At 35.7% G+C, this 13118-nt stretch overlaps 1 protein-coding gene and 1 long non-coding RNA gene across 4 annotated transcripts in view; one reads left to right on the forward strand and one right to left on the reverse strand.

Annotated features, from left to right (window-relative positions):
• The window catches only part of LOC146398665 (uncharacterized), a 382578-nt gene that overhangs the window by 177363 nt on the left and 192097 nt on the right, over window positions 1–13118 (forward strand). The gene's annotated exons all lie outside the window — the stretch shown is intronic.
• Window positions 1801–13118, reverse strand: part of LOC110255772 (uncharacterized) — a 33581-nt gene continuing 22263 nt past the window's right edge. For 2 of the 3 annotated variants that reach the window (XR_014820106.1, XR_002336582.2), the window contains one exon: window positions 1801–6249. This is a non-coding gene — a long non-coding RNA (uncharacterized LOC110255772). Of the gene's footprint in view, window positions 6250–11340; window positions 11499–13118 lie in introns of all 3 variants that reach the window. The other variant, XR_014820105.1, reaches the window with a different exon arrangement.

The raw sequence follows: 13118 nt of genomic DNA on the forward strand, positions 1-13118 counted from the left end.
AGCCACAGCAATGCTGGATCCTTAACCCACTGAGCAAGGCCAGGGATTTAACCCACATCCTCATGGATACTAGTCCATCTGCTGAGCCATGACAGGAACTTCCTCATTGTGAAATTTTAGAAAGAGACTAAACCAGTGAGAAAATGGATACTTGAGCAAAGCAATCTAAAATTCACATATATTCTAAAGGAATAGTTTATTTCCCAGAAAATTTTGTATGTTGGAATGGCAAAGTGTCCAACAGAACATGTTTATTTACATAATAGATAACCATGCACTGTATTCACCATCAATTAACCCAACTATATGATGTGAGATTTGTCAAATAATGTTATGTAATAATTATAGAAACCACTTATTCAATATAATTTAAAACACAATTAACAGCAACGTTTTTTGTTTTCTGGTTTCATGACAGCAGGCAAAGCACAGAACTGTCTCAGTATGCAGTGCCATTTAGGTGATCTTCCAAGGCCGCATCTTGCGAAGATGCATAGATTTTTTTTTTCTCCCCCTTCTTTCACAGCTTGGGAACTAGCAAGACTATTCTCACTCATCTTCAGCTAGGAAATATATCCATAAAGTTAACCAGTAATAAATTAACTGAGTAAATCAAAGGTAAACTTTAAAATTATAAATGATACATGCATAATGTGTATGATTAAACTTGAGTTGTATAAGTAAATTGCAAGAGTTTTTGACACATTGTGTTTATTGATAGAGCTATGCTTGTGTTTTTAAAATTTCAAAGTTAGAATATTTTGTGAAATATGAGGAGATAAATGGTCAAAATAAACATGGAGAAGATCTGAAGTTGGTGATGGGGAGGAGAGTGAGCAAATAGCTGATATACAGGATAAATGTGTAAAAAGTAGAAAAATAATATTCAAAAACCAGTTGGTGCTTTAGAGGGATGGTTACCAAATATATTTAGGCATCACTCTCAAAGGAAATGAAAACCTATTGTAACACCCCATATCCAAAACAGATTAAAGGAGAAATATTAAGATTGGTGTTAGGATATGAGCCTACAATTTATGTATGTATCTGCCCTCTTCTGTCTCTCATACATGGAAGTAGCTCCAGAGGAAATTTTGAGGATCTCCTGACACATCAGATAGTACAGTCTGAAAATTTTTAAAGTTTAGCGAGGCAGGTAGATTCCTGAGGTAAAATGAACTTGGTAATAAAAAATGATAGAGGCAATTTTAGCAGAAGCGCAAATCACGAAAGACTACAAGAATTTGAAAGAAAAAAATATTATAGCCCCCAACTTACAATAGTTTGACTTAATTTTTCAGCTTTACGGTTGTGCAAAAGCAATACATAGACATTCAGTAAAAAATGTGCTCGGAATTTTGCATTTCAGTCTTTTCCTGAGCTAACAACATGCAGTCAGATCCTCTTTTGTGATGCTAGGCAGAACCAGTGAGCCTTAGCTCCCAGTCAGACACACAATCATGAAGGTCAACAACCAATATACATACACAACCATTCTGGACCCATACAACCATTCTGTTTTTCACCTTCAGTACAGCACTCGATAAATTACATGCAATATTCAGAACTTTATTATAAAACAGACTTTGTATTAGGTGATTTTTCCTAACTAATGCTAATGTATGTGTTCTGAGCATGTTTAAAATAGGCTAGACTGCATTGTGATGTTTGGTATGTTACGTGTATTAAGAGCCTTTTTAAAAACTTACAGTATTTTTAACTTACCGTGGAATGATTGGGATGTCACCTCATCATAGGTTAAGGGAGATCTTTCTTAGTAAAAATGAAATGCAAACTCAATAAATATTTCTTAAAGTTTAATACATTAATAAAATTATACTGAAACAGTGTTCTTCAATATAAATATACTTAAGCAAATGTAACATAGGAAAAAACACAACATAGGTGAATAAACCACTATGTAATTTTACCTGTATATCGTCCAAAGACCCTGAAAGTTTTTTCATTAACTCCAAAGACTTCAAATGTGAGGAAGATTTTAGACAACTGGGTTTCCCAAGTTAAAAAGAGGAAGTGACATTAATTTACACTTTGATTTTGTTTCTGTGGAAGACTAATTAATTAAAAGGCTCCCCATAGTACCTTCTAGCTCTCTAGTATATTTTCTAGACCAGGCAACGTAAAATCGTGAAAGCAAAAATATTCACGTGCCTGAACAATCAAACTGCTATTTACAGTGTAGAGTTCAGATTTATGATAAAGCCAACATTCTAGAAAATGTGTACAAAATACATGGGACAGATTAATAATAAATATTGGGTATAGCAATGTGCAAAAACTAAGATGATAAAAGCTTTACCAAGCTATTATTTTATGTAGGTAAATTAGGAATTAAGAATGAAAAAAATACTAAAATGGCAGGAAGAATATTCAAAGGATAAATCAGAAAAGTATTCAACAGTGGCCAGAAATTACCCATAAACATAGGATGAAAGGACAAAGTAGAGTATTTATCCTTAAATAGCTAATTTTCTCAGAAAGAATAAAGCTTTTACTTACTTGGGTTAAATTGGCTCCCTGGTCATGAGCCCTCACCTTGGAAACAAATGAAATTGCCTTCAAATAAAACTAAGCACAGAATGGTAATTCTATAGAGCAAGGGAATTTAAAGCTGCATGTGAGTTGAAAAGCTTATGAGTAAAGGTACATTTATCTGCCAAGATCTCAGTGTTGTGTTAAATCCCTAACATTCAGCGCTGGAGTTCTCAGGGGACTGTTGTAGACTTTAATCAAAAGAACATTTTGCAGTTTGGTTTAAAAGGTCAAACTTGCTAACTTATCCTTATGCGATGGTAGTTTAGTAATGGTCTAGTAACTTGGCTTGTAGATTGTCATGACCCAGATCATTTTGTGGCAATAGGAAATTGATGTGAATACTTTCAGCCTCACTCAACCATTCAAAAGAGCATTAGCCCAGCTTTTGTGTCAAACAGAGTACAGCAACTCACAGAAAGGCTCAGAAGTTGCCAATAGAACAGATCCAAGGATATTAAAGCTTTTTCTCTTTCATGAACATTGGAATATAGGATAAAAATGTAAACATCAGGCTGCTTCAAGAAGATTGGGGGAAAAAAGTTTTTAACAGAAGACAGAAGGGCCTCAGGGTGCCTTGGAGTGCCAGGAGTATCTGCATTCCTCTTAGTCCTGAATATCTTCTCCAAAATGGGAAGGAACGGTCTCCCGGTCTCCCGACCTCCACTATTTGCATTTCAAAGGTACTTAAGGCCGGATTGGATGTTAAATGATTGTCTAACTGTATAGATAATTTATGTAAATGTTGGCAGCACAAAACTAGGGAAAATTATCTACTGCTTTAAAAGACAATGATCTCAGAAACTGAAGGGAGAATTTTAGTCAGACATTCTGGACCCACTGCATATGTTAGTAAACAGAACACTTGAATTATCAGCATAACTCAAATTGGACAATCTTAGCTATCTGGAACAACAGTGCAAATAAATGGATCAGCACAAAGACCATTTCATAATCAGGACATTGTTGAATTCAGGTTAATTATTTCATTATAATAGTATATATGAAAGCAATGTACTTTTAAAGTTTTGCAGGCATTAATAACAGTGGCTGCATAATATTTACTTAAGTTCTTAACTATCTATAATATATAGGTGATTTTTTTGGGGTCTTTTTGTTTTTTTAGGGCTGCCCCGAGGCATATGGAAGTCCCCAGGCTAGGGGTCCAATTGGAGCTGTAGCTGCTGGCTTATGCCAGAGCCACAGCAAAGTAGGATCCCAGCCGCGTCTGCGACCTATACCACAGCTCATGGCAACACTGGATCCTTGACCTGCTGAGTGAGGCCAAGGATCGAACCCGCAACCTCATGGTTCTTAGTCGGATTCGTTCCCACTGCGCCACGATGGGAACTCTGATATATAGATGATTTTTTTTAGATAAATATACTGTTGTATTTTTTAAACTATATCCATAAACTCTTAAATACTCCTCCCCTCAAGAGGTGGAAATTAATTCCCCTTTACTTGATTGTAGGCTGATTTCAATGGCTCATTTCTGGGGAATAAAATATAGCAGAAGCTATGTGATGTCACTTCTGAATTAGATTCTAAACTGATGTTTCGCATTTTGAATCCCTTCTCTCTCCATCTCTCTTTCTCTTTCTTTCTCTCCCTATCCCTTTCTCTCTTGGGTTACTTACTCTAGAGGAAACTTGCTGCCGTATTGTGGGGAAACTCTGGGAGTTTATGGAGAGGTGTACATGGAAAGGAACTAAAGCTTATCAGAATTCATTGGACATGGGAAACAGGTCCTTCCCCAGTCAGGCCATGAAAAGATTGCACCTGTGGTCACCTGCTTAATACAAGTCTGTGAGAGAACATGAGCAACAATTTCTGAACTAAGCTTCTCTTGAACTCTTGATCCACAGAAAATGTAAGATAATAAGCATTTGCTTTTATAAGCCAGTGATTTGAGGTAACTTGTTTGTGGGTAACAGGTTATTCCAAGTTACAGAGTAATGTATCCCAAAATGCAGGTAGGTTCAAATCAATCCTAAATAAATGTCCATATTTATATAACTCCCATGGATCATATTTTCAAGAATGAAAAGGAAATATTTTGAAGGCAACAAACCGGTAGTCTTCATTTTTGCATTAAGCCAGGGAAATATTTACCTGATTTTATTCTAGGCAATTTAAGAGGCCTTTGGACTAAAGGACACTGGTGGCTAATCACATTTTAAACAGGAGAGCAATCATAGGGGTGGTTCCAGGCCAGGTGAATAGTTTGCTCTAGTTTTTTTAAATTTATAATCTGCCCTCATATATATTTATTAAGGCAAGCAGAGGTAAAGATATTTAAGTATCAAAAGCGGACCAAAAGGAAAAATATATTTGAAGATACAATTTTACATGATTACTGTCAAGGAAGATATGTCATTCCAACCTTTTTTTTTTTTTTAACTGGTTAATTCACATGACTTTTGCATAGATGTGCAAGATGCATAACAATCCATTCAAAGGTAAAACAATGGTAATTGCATTAATAAACCATCATGGACCTAGTCTACCCCACTAAACAATCTGGATAAGAAGAGAGAGAGGACTGAGAGCACAGACTAGGCAACCAACCTCCCGTCCTTCCTTCTTTCCTTCCTTTCTTCATTTCTCCTTCCCCCCCTCCCTCCGTCCTTTCTTCCTTTTTTTTTTTCAAACAAGGAGGTTGTGGAACTGTCTTGTAATGACAGTGACTCCTGTATCATCTGGGATAGCAGATACAGGCACTGTAACTCCCAGGCCAGTCACCTGAACTGTGTTAGACAATATAACTAAATAATAATTAGGTCAACTATTTAATAATACTAGGAGAATCATGAGTCAATCAGAGTTGTTATTTTTAAACACACAACTGAAGAAATATGTCTGAATTTTTCACTTTTGAAACAAATTATTTAGTCGCAGACTGTGATGACACTCTTAAGTTACCTGCCCAGTTAAACACACACACACACACACACACACACACACATCATCGGCACTCACAAAAATCACCTTTCAATCTGTTGACATAAGTCTCTTAAATTAAATGAGACCCAAATCAGTGCAATCAAAACAGCTGGCTGATTGATTGGGTATTTCCATCAGTAATTAACTATTGTATATGTGTAGCTTCACAATTGTGATGCTAACAGACTCTGAAACAGATGCCAACTCTGTGGTCTTGCTTGGAAGCAACTTTTAATTTCATGCTTTTTCTGCTATATTATTTTGGAAATTCTTTCAAGAAAGCATGGATTTCAGAAAAAGTATTATTTTAGGCATGTAGCTTCAGCTATGTGAAGATTGCCTGTAACAAAAATTTATACAAGCATGCAAGTCATTATGTTCTAATTTATTAGAAAGTTGCTTTCTGGAATACTTTCCCTGCCCACTTCAGATCCTGTTTCTTAAATCCCATCTTCTGATGGACAAAGAGTTTAGACTTCTGAAATGTGTGTTCCTCTTCCAAATCATTTTAAATTAAAGCATTTTATTGACATTAAACTAAGAAGCAATACTGAATTACCATGATGGTCACTTTCTTCAAAATAGCTTTCCATACAATCTTTGAAGTGATAGATAGAGGCTTTATTTATCCTGAAGCATCTGTCTGTGGATAAGTATTTCGTCAGAAGATCTGCAGAATCAGAAGTAAAATCTCAGGTGGTAACTGTACCAGAAGTACCAGCTTGAGGATCCTTTCTTCTCAAAGCCCGCCTGCAAGGAAGAAGAGCGTATTGTGACCTTCTAGGGTAAAGTAATTGTTGTGGCCTCAAGGCACTTCTTTGATCTGAACAACACTGTTCTAAATGTAAATTCCAGTGCCTCTTGGAAAGCAATTGACGGTTATTCCACTAGTGGGTTTTTTGTTTGTTTGTTTTATTACTGATAGAAAGAACCAACTACTGTCCTAAGTCTATTTTCTTGAAAAGGAAGAAAAAAATTAATTACTCAGAGTGACGCATGCTGCTTTCCTAGCATAAATTCTAGGTTGTGGTTAATATTTTGTAATGGGTTTGGTGACTGGAACACCTGAGCAGAAGTCCAGCCGGGGGACTTTGTCAAACTGCTTCCTGTCAAAACTCAGTTTCTTTCCTTTTCTGTGACATTCCACCCACACTCGGATGGTCTTTGTGAGGATGAAACTCAAGTAAATACACAAATCCTTTGGCCAATGCGTGACACCTAGTAAATGTTCAATAAATAGTTAACTGGAATTTAAATTTTCCGTTTAGCTCACTTTTATAAACAGAATCCTGTCACTTTTCACCAGTACTTAAGCAAACACCTTCACATACTTGGCCTCTTATATTTTCCCAGCTCTTACCTTCATGTCATGGGGTAAGTACCTATGTTGTAATACCATTATTTGGCTATTTTCAGTATCATCTTATGCCTTTTTTGCACTATTTAATAAAAAGGAAAATAGATAATACAGTGTAATTATTAGACCATAATTATTCAGAGGACATGTTTCCAGTAATTCAAACCAACAGTTGAACCTAAACCATCCCAGAACAATAAGAGCAACAAAAGTGGTTAGAGAATAGGATTCAAACCTTATTAAATTATAGGCTAAGCATGGATAACATCTCTTGAGAACAAACAGTATTCTTTGATAATCTTGATGAAATTTGTTTTGAATGATTTTGCTTAAATATATATAATCCACCTAGGCTACAAAGCAGAAATAAATAAATTTGGTGCCTACTAAAACAGCATTTATTTGAATGAGATTTAATAAAGTATCTCAAAGTTAAAATATGATAAATTTTTCATATATAGATCCTGTTTGAGGAAAAATATATTATGCTTATTCCTTTCAGAGGTAATTAAAATATTATAGTTAGATGTAAGGCAATAATGATGATATTAGACTGTTCATCAGATCTCACATGTATAGGCCTCATTTTCCAAATTTATTGAATGGAAATAATGGCATTTATTTTCTTGCATGGATACATTATAAAGAAATAGTGGTAATATTCTATGAAAAAATATTAGCGCTCTATTTTAATATAATCAAAGCTGAATTGTGAAAACTCATGGAGAAAGGATTTATTGGAAGCCAATGATAGAACCATCATTGTTGTCTTAAGTTAGGGACAAAAGTCTCTCTAAATATTTATGGCAGTCCTATTTCTGATTATGAATTAGAAATTTTCTCTATTCTTCTTTTTCGGTCTGTCTCTATCTTGTGAATGACAAACTTCATCATATATAAACAGAATGTAATTTAAACGTTTAATTTTTATATGATCAGAAAATCATGTAAATTTCCAGTCATATATGTGTATAATCAATATCCACAAGAATATCTAAAATACATGCATTCTTAATTTTCTTAGATTGATTGAGTCATGTTTACTCTAGCCATATATTATGTAGTATGTTATATTTAATTTGTCATTATTAATATGAAGAAAATATTGAGGATCAATGAAAAGAAATGGACCTTGTTACATGGGAAGTTTAGAAGTCTCATTCATGTTTCCTGTGTTTTTATCAGTGGAACCTTCTTCTGATTGTATAGTGGAAAAAATAGGTTATTTAAATAAGTTACTTAAATTTGAATGGTGTACAAAATTAAGTTTTTTAAACAGTCAACTATACAACTTCTTATATGATTCTGTGATAACCTCTGACCCAGGTATAGAGAGTGATAGGGGTTGGGAAGTTTGGACTTGTGGCAGCAGCTGCTATAAGGTGACCAGGGAAGTCAGTTCTGAGTGGGTTATACCAAATGTACATACAGATATATAATTTAAAGTTCTGCTCTCACTTTTATTTGATATGTTTGTTTATTGCAGTATGGAAAACTGTCTTCATCATTTCTTGGATATTTTTCCATGTAGCACTATTGATCTTACAGTTTTAAAGAGATTTTCAAATATCCATCTGAAGACTGTAGATTGTGCTCTTTCTGTCTCTCCCTGTCTCAGCCTTTTAGTCTATCTTTTTGTCTCTGCGTCTCTCTACACAGATACACACACACACACACACACACACACACACACACACACACAGAGGCAGCATTCTCATTCCCCATGTTTCTAAGCATCTTTTATTTCTGTGAGGTGATTTTTAGACAGTAAACCTTTTTTATGTAATGAAAGGTAACTTAATTTATGCATGGAAAATACAGTTTAGAAAGTTACCACCAGTCTATTTGTATCTTTTAAAGTATTAGTATTAATAGAGCTATAGTAGCTACAGTACAACAGCGATAGAGATACAGTTATTCTGTAAGTAGTAAGCAAATCAGATTTAGGATAAGTATAATACATTTTTGTTATTGTTTTTAAAGTTACTCATAATTTTATTTTCTCTAAATCTGTTTTCTCTTATTGGTCTATTTATTATTTCCAGATGGCATGATTAAATGTTCACATTTCTAAGATTTTTCCGTTATTGTTTAACTTGTTTTATTTATATCAGAACAGCTGACTTCAACAGCTGTTTTTGCCTGAAATACTTTCAGTCAATAATTTTCCATTTCAATCAATTCAGATCATCTGATTTACTATAGTAGAACAAGTCTGTGGAACATTTTATGAGTGTTTCTTGTACTTGAAATGAAAAATTGATATTAGATATGCAAACCATTTGCCTAATACCACTCTGAAACTTTCTAATGGTCTCTAAATGCTACACACACATCTGACCACAGTTATTACCTATTAGATGATATGGATTCAGTAATTGCTCTTATGACAGGTGATTGGACATATCGTTGACATTTTCCATTAAATTCAGATGTCTCATGTTTCTTAAACATCAATTATAAGTTATGTTGGGCCAAAGTTAGGCAATTTTATGAGTCTGTGTCCTCTGGATTGGTAAATCTCTAATGGATGGACATTGACTTTATTAAAAGAAGACCTGGCTACTGCTTGGTCTACACCACAATTTGCTTTATTTCCTTTTATGGGAGATATCATAAGCAAACTAGATGGTCCTCCAGGACAAAACTGAATAACATATTCAATTTATCCTCCCTCCAAATTTTTATACAACTTCTATTTATCAGAAACAGGCTTGGCTTTAACTAGTTCCCACCACTCTAAGCAATCTCACCTGACATCTGAAGTAGAGATGTATTTCCATTGGCATTTTTTTTTGGGGGGGGGCACACCCACGGCAAGTGGATGTTCCCAGGATAGGGGTCGAATCGGAGCTACAGCTGCTGGCCTGCACCACAGCCACAGCAACATGGGATCCAAGCTGCATCTGCGACCTATACCACAGCTCCCGGCAACGCTGGATCCTTAATCCAATGAGCAAGACCAGGGATCAAACCCTCAACCTCATGGTTCCTAGTTGGCTTCATTAACCACTGAGCCACAATGGGAACTCCCTCCATTGGCATATTTATACATAATTTGCTTTCAGAAAAATGATACGAAAGTGTTGCTAGGTGGTCAGATAAACTGAAGGCAAATGTTACCCTCCCAAATAAAAATTACTATTCATGGATCGGCTGCTTTATTTAATGAAAGTAACAAATTTTGGATAAACAGCAAACATTTCTCTGGTTACACAAAATGACTAGGATGATATTATCTGTATTTATCATCTATTGTATTTCTAGACATATTCACTATTAGAACCATAAATTATCTCTCTGACTTGTGTTTCTTTTTCTCAAGCGTAAAATATTGTAATAACATCAATCTGTAATTTTAAATTCCTCAACTAGTATTTGTTTTCTGCTTTTTCATTCTCTAATGTAGTGCTTGTGCACCTGAAGAACTTGATAAAACCAAAATTGTTGAGAACTTTCTCCAGGGTTTCTGATTGAGGAGGTTTATATTTAAGTCTGAGAATCTACATATATAATAACTTTCCAGTTAACATCAGGGTTCTATAGATTAAAAACAAATAGATTGTTGAGACTATCCGACCTGTATTGTAATGATAGCTTATAGAGAAGATAGATATATCCCCTAATCTCAAAAAGAGCAATGTGTTTTAAGCCTGTAGGTTGTAAATTGCAGGAAAACGATTCTAACTGTGAAGGAGAAAATAAAATGTGCAATTCATTCTATATACTTTCTCTCTCTCTTTCCGTGCAATATATTTATATATACACCATACCCAAGTATACAGGTAAACAAGGCATTGTGTGTGCTTACAAATAGGGCAGAATCATGACAAAATATATATAGAACAAAACAGGACAATACTCTTTTTCCCTGTCCCTTCTTATAGTCTCTGGGATTGTTTTTAACATAAAAATACATAACAAATACAACATAAGTGCAAAGTAGAATTCAGTATTCGCTAAAGAGAATTTTCTTTGCTTGTTATTTCTTAAATATTAAGGTTCTGTATTGTGATCACAGGAAAAAAAAAAAAAAAGTTAAATGTCTCTCTAATCTAAGCCATGAGGGATTATCTGATATCCTCGGTTTCAAAATAAAAGGCAAACCCGGTTCCGTGACATCAACTAAACTAGCCCTAAACAGGATGAAGCCTGGATTCTGTGCAGTGCAGAAGCCAGATAGGTAAAAGAAAAGAAGAGCCTAGGAAATCAGGAGACTCCATGAACTCACTTAAAGGAGAATGTGTATAGACTGAAAGGCTGCAGGAGCAAAGAGAAAAAGCAATATTTTGCACCACATCCTGGCCTCTGAGTGCTCGGGATCAACTATAAATAATAATGGTTTCTTTCTGTTAAAGGCCTACCTGCACTTCTGTGGCCTGCCAAATGCCATGGGCATAATGGAAAGGTTATGTTTTTGTGCACCATCACCCAGAGTTGTTGAACTGTGTTGCAATAATCAGCAGCCTCACTTGAAAACTCACCATCAAATTGAGCCAAGCACACTACACCATTACATCCAAATTGCTGATGGAGGAATGCCAGGGAATGAGTAGATCCAGAAAACAGTATTGGTTCCAAGAGTATGCACTCAGTGAAAAGAGGATGCTGTGTAGATCACTGGGTAGTGCAAGATTCAAGCCTGAGTGTGTCAGTGAGAAAACAAAAATCACACTTTAGAGTTTCCATTCTTCTGGAAGTTTCCTGCTGGAAAATTTCTTCAGAAGTTATTAGGGCAATGGAAGTATCAAGGGTCAGTTTCGGTGAAGTGAGATTGATTATAGTTCTTATCTTCCTAAGTATATGTTCAATTTAATTAAAAATTAATAGTTTTAAGGAACAACTCGTCAGCCTATTTTACCAACTGCCACTGTTTCATCCCTTTATAGAGATGCCACCAAGCAAAAGTGAGAAAGAGTACCTGCTCCGTATTCCTACATTTTCCAGTATTACTGGGCAAGAGTTAACTTAGCAGACTTAGGTTGCTAAAAGTCTTCACATTCCGGGGGTTTTGAGGACCGACCATTGACCAGCTCCTGGTTGAAGATCTCTGAGCCTTTGGAATATCCTGCCTGATAAAAGAATCTTTGCATATTTGGATCTTGAAGCCTGCTGGACAGTTTACACTTAAACACTATAATTTAAGGGTGAATATGTTTTTTTGTGTGTATTCCTGGGGCTTTGGATCATGCTACACCACTTTGAATTCTGAGTAGCTTAGGTCAGTCGTGTGAGAGCCACATACCTCCTTAGCTGACCTCCAATAAAACTATGCAAGTCAAGGCTCAAGTAAGTGATCTTGCCTAGGTGGCAGCATATCACATGTGTTGTGACACATTGTTGCTGGGAGAATTAAGTGCTGTCCCTACAACTCCATGGAGAGAGGATGATTGGAAGCTTGTGTCTCATGTCCCTAGGACTGATCATAAGCATCTTCTTCCTTTCGTGAATTTAATTTGTATCCTTTCACTATAACCATACATGTAGCAGCCTTTCTGATTCCTGTGAGATTTTGTAGACAATCATTTAACCTGAAAGCAGTCTTTGGGATTCCTGACACAATTACTTTCAAAACAAAGCCTAAATTCTCTCCTAGAGTGAAAGAAGAATGGATAATGATTGCTTTGGCAAACCAGTGGGAAGACTCAGAACACTTTGGATGTAACAAAACATCATAGACACACACACGAACACATCAGGACACTGTGCTGGTGGTCTTGGGTATTGGTGCAAACATAAAATTCATAAAATTCCAGTGTAAAACTACATTATAAAAGTACTAGCATTCAGATCATTTCTTCTTGTTGTTTCTTTTTTTTTTTTTTTTTTTTTTTTTCCTTTTAGGACCGCACCTGTGGCATGTAGACGTTCCCAGGTTAGGGGTCAATTGGAGCTTCAGCTGCTGTGCTGGCCTACACCACAGCCACAGCAACGTGGGATTCAAGCCATGTCTGCAACCTACACTGCACCTTAGGGCAATGCTGGATCCTTAACCCATTGAGTGAGGCCAGAGATTGAATCTGCATCCTCATGGATACTAGTTGGGTTTGTTACCGCTGAGCTACAATGGGAACTCCTGGATTGTTTGCTTATTCTTCAGCTTAGTTTTAGTTATGGGTGAGAGTTATAGTTTTGTTTATTTATATTGGGTTATATGTGAGACTTCCACACTTAACATTTTACTAAATGAGTAAATGCCAAGCATGATGTAGAGCCTGTCTGTTAAAGAGGAGAAACAGATATACCTGCTCACCTAAGTATA

This window comes from Sus scrofa, chromosome 11 (assembly GCF_054392235.1).
Source record: "Sus scrofa isolate SSC_HxYL_T2T_F1_AM1 chromosome 11, Sscrofa_HxYL_maternal_Yorkshire_Landrace_v2.0, whole genome shotgun sequence".
Classification (NCBI taxonomy): Eukaryota; Metazoa; Chordata; class Mammalia; order Artiodactyla; family Suidae; genus Sus; species Sus scrofa.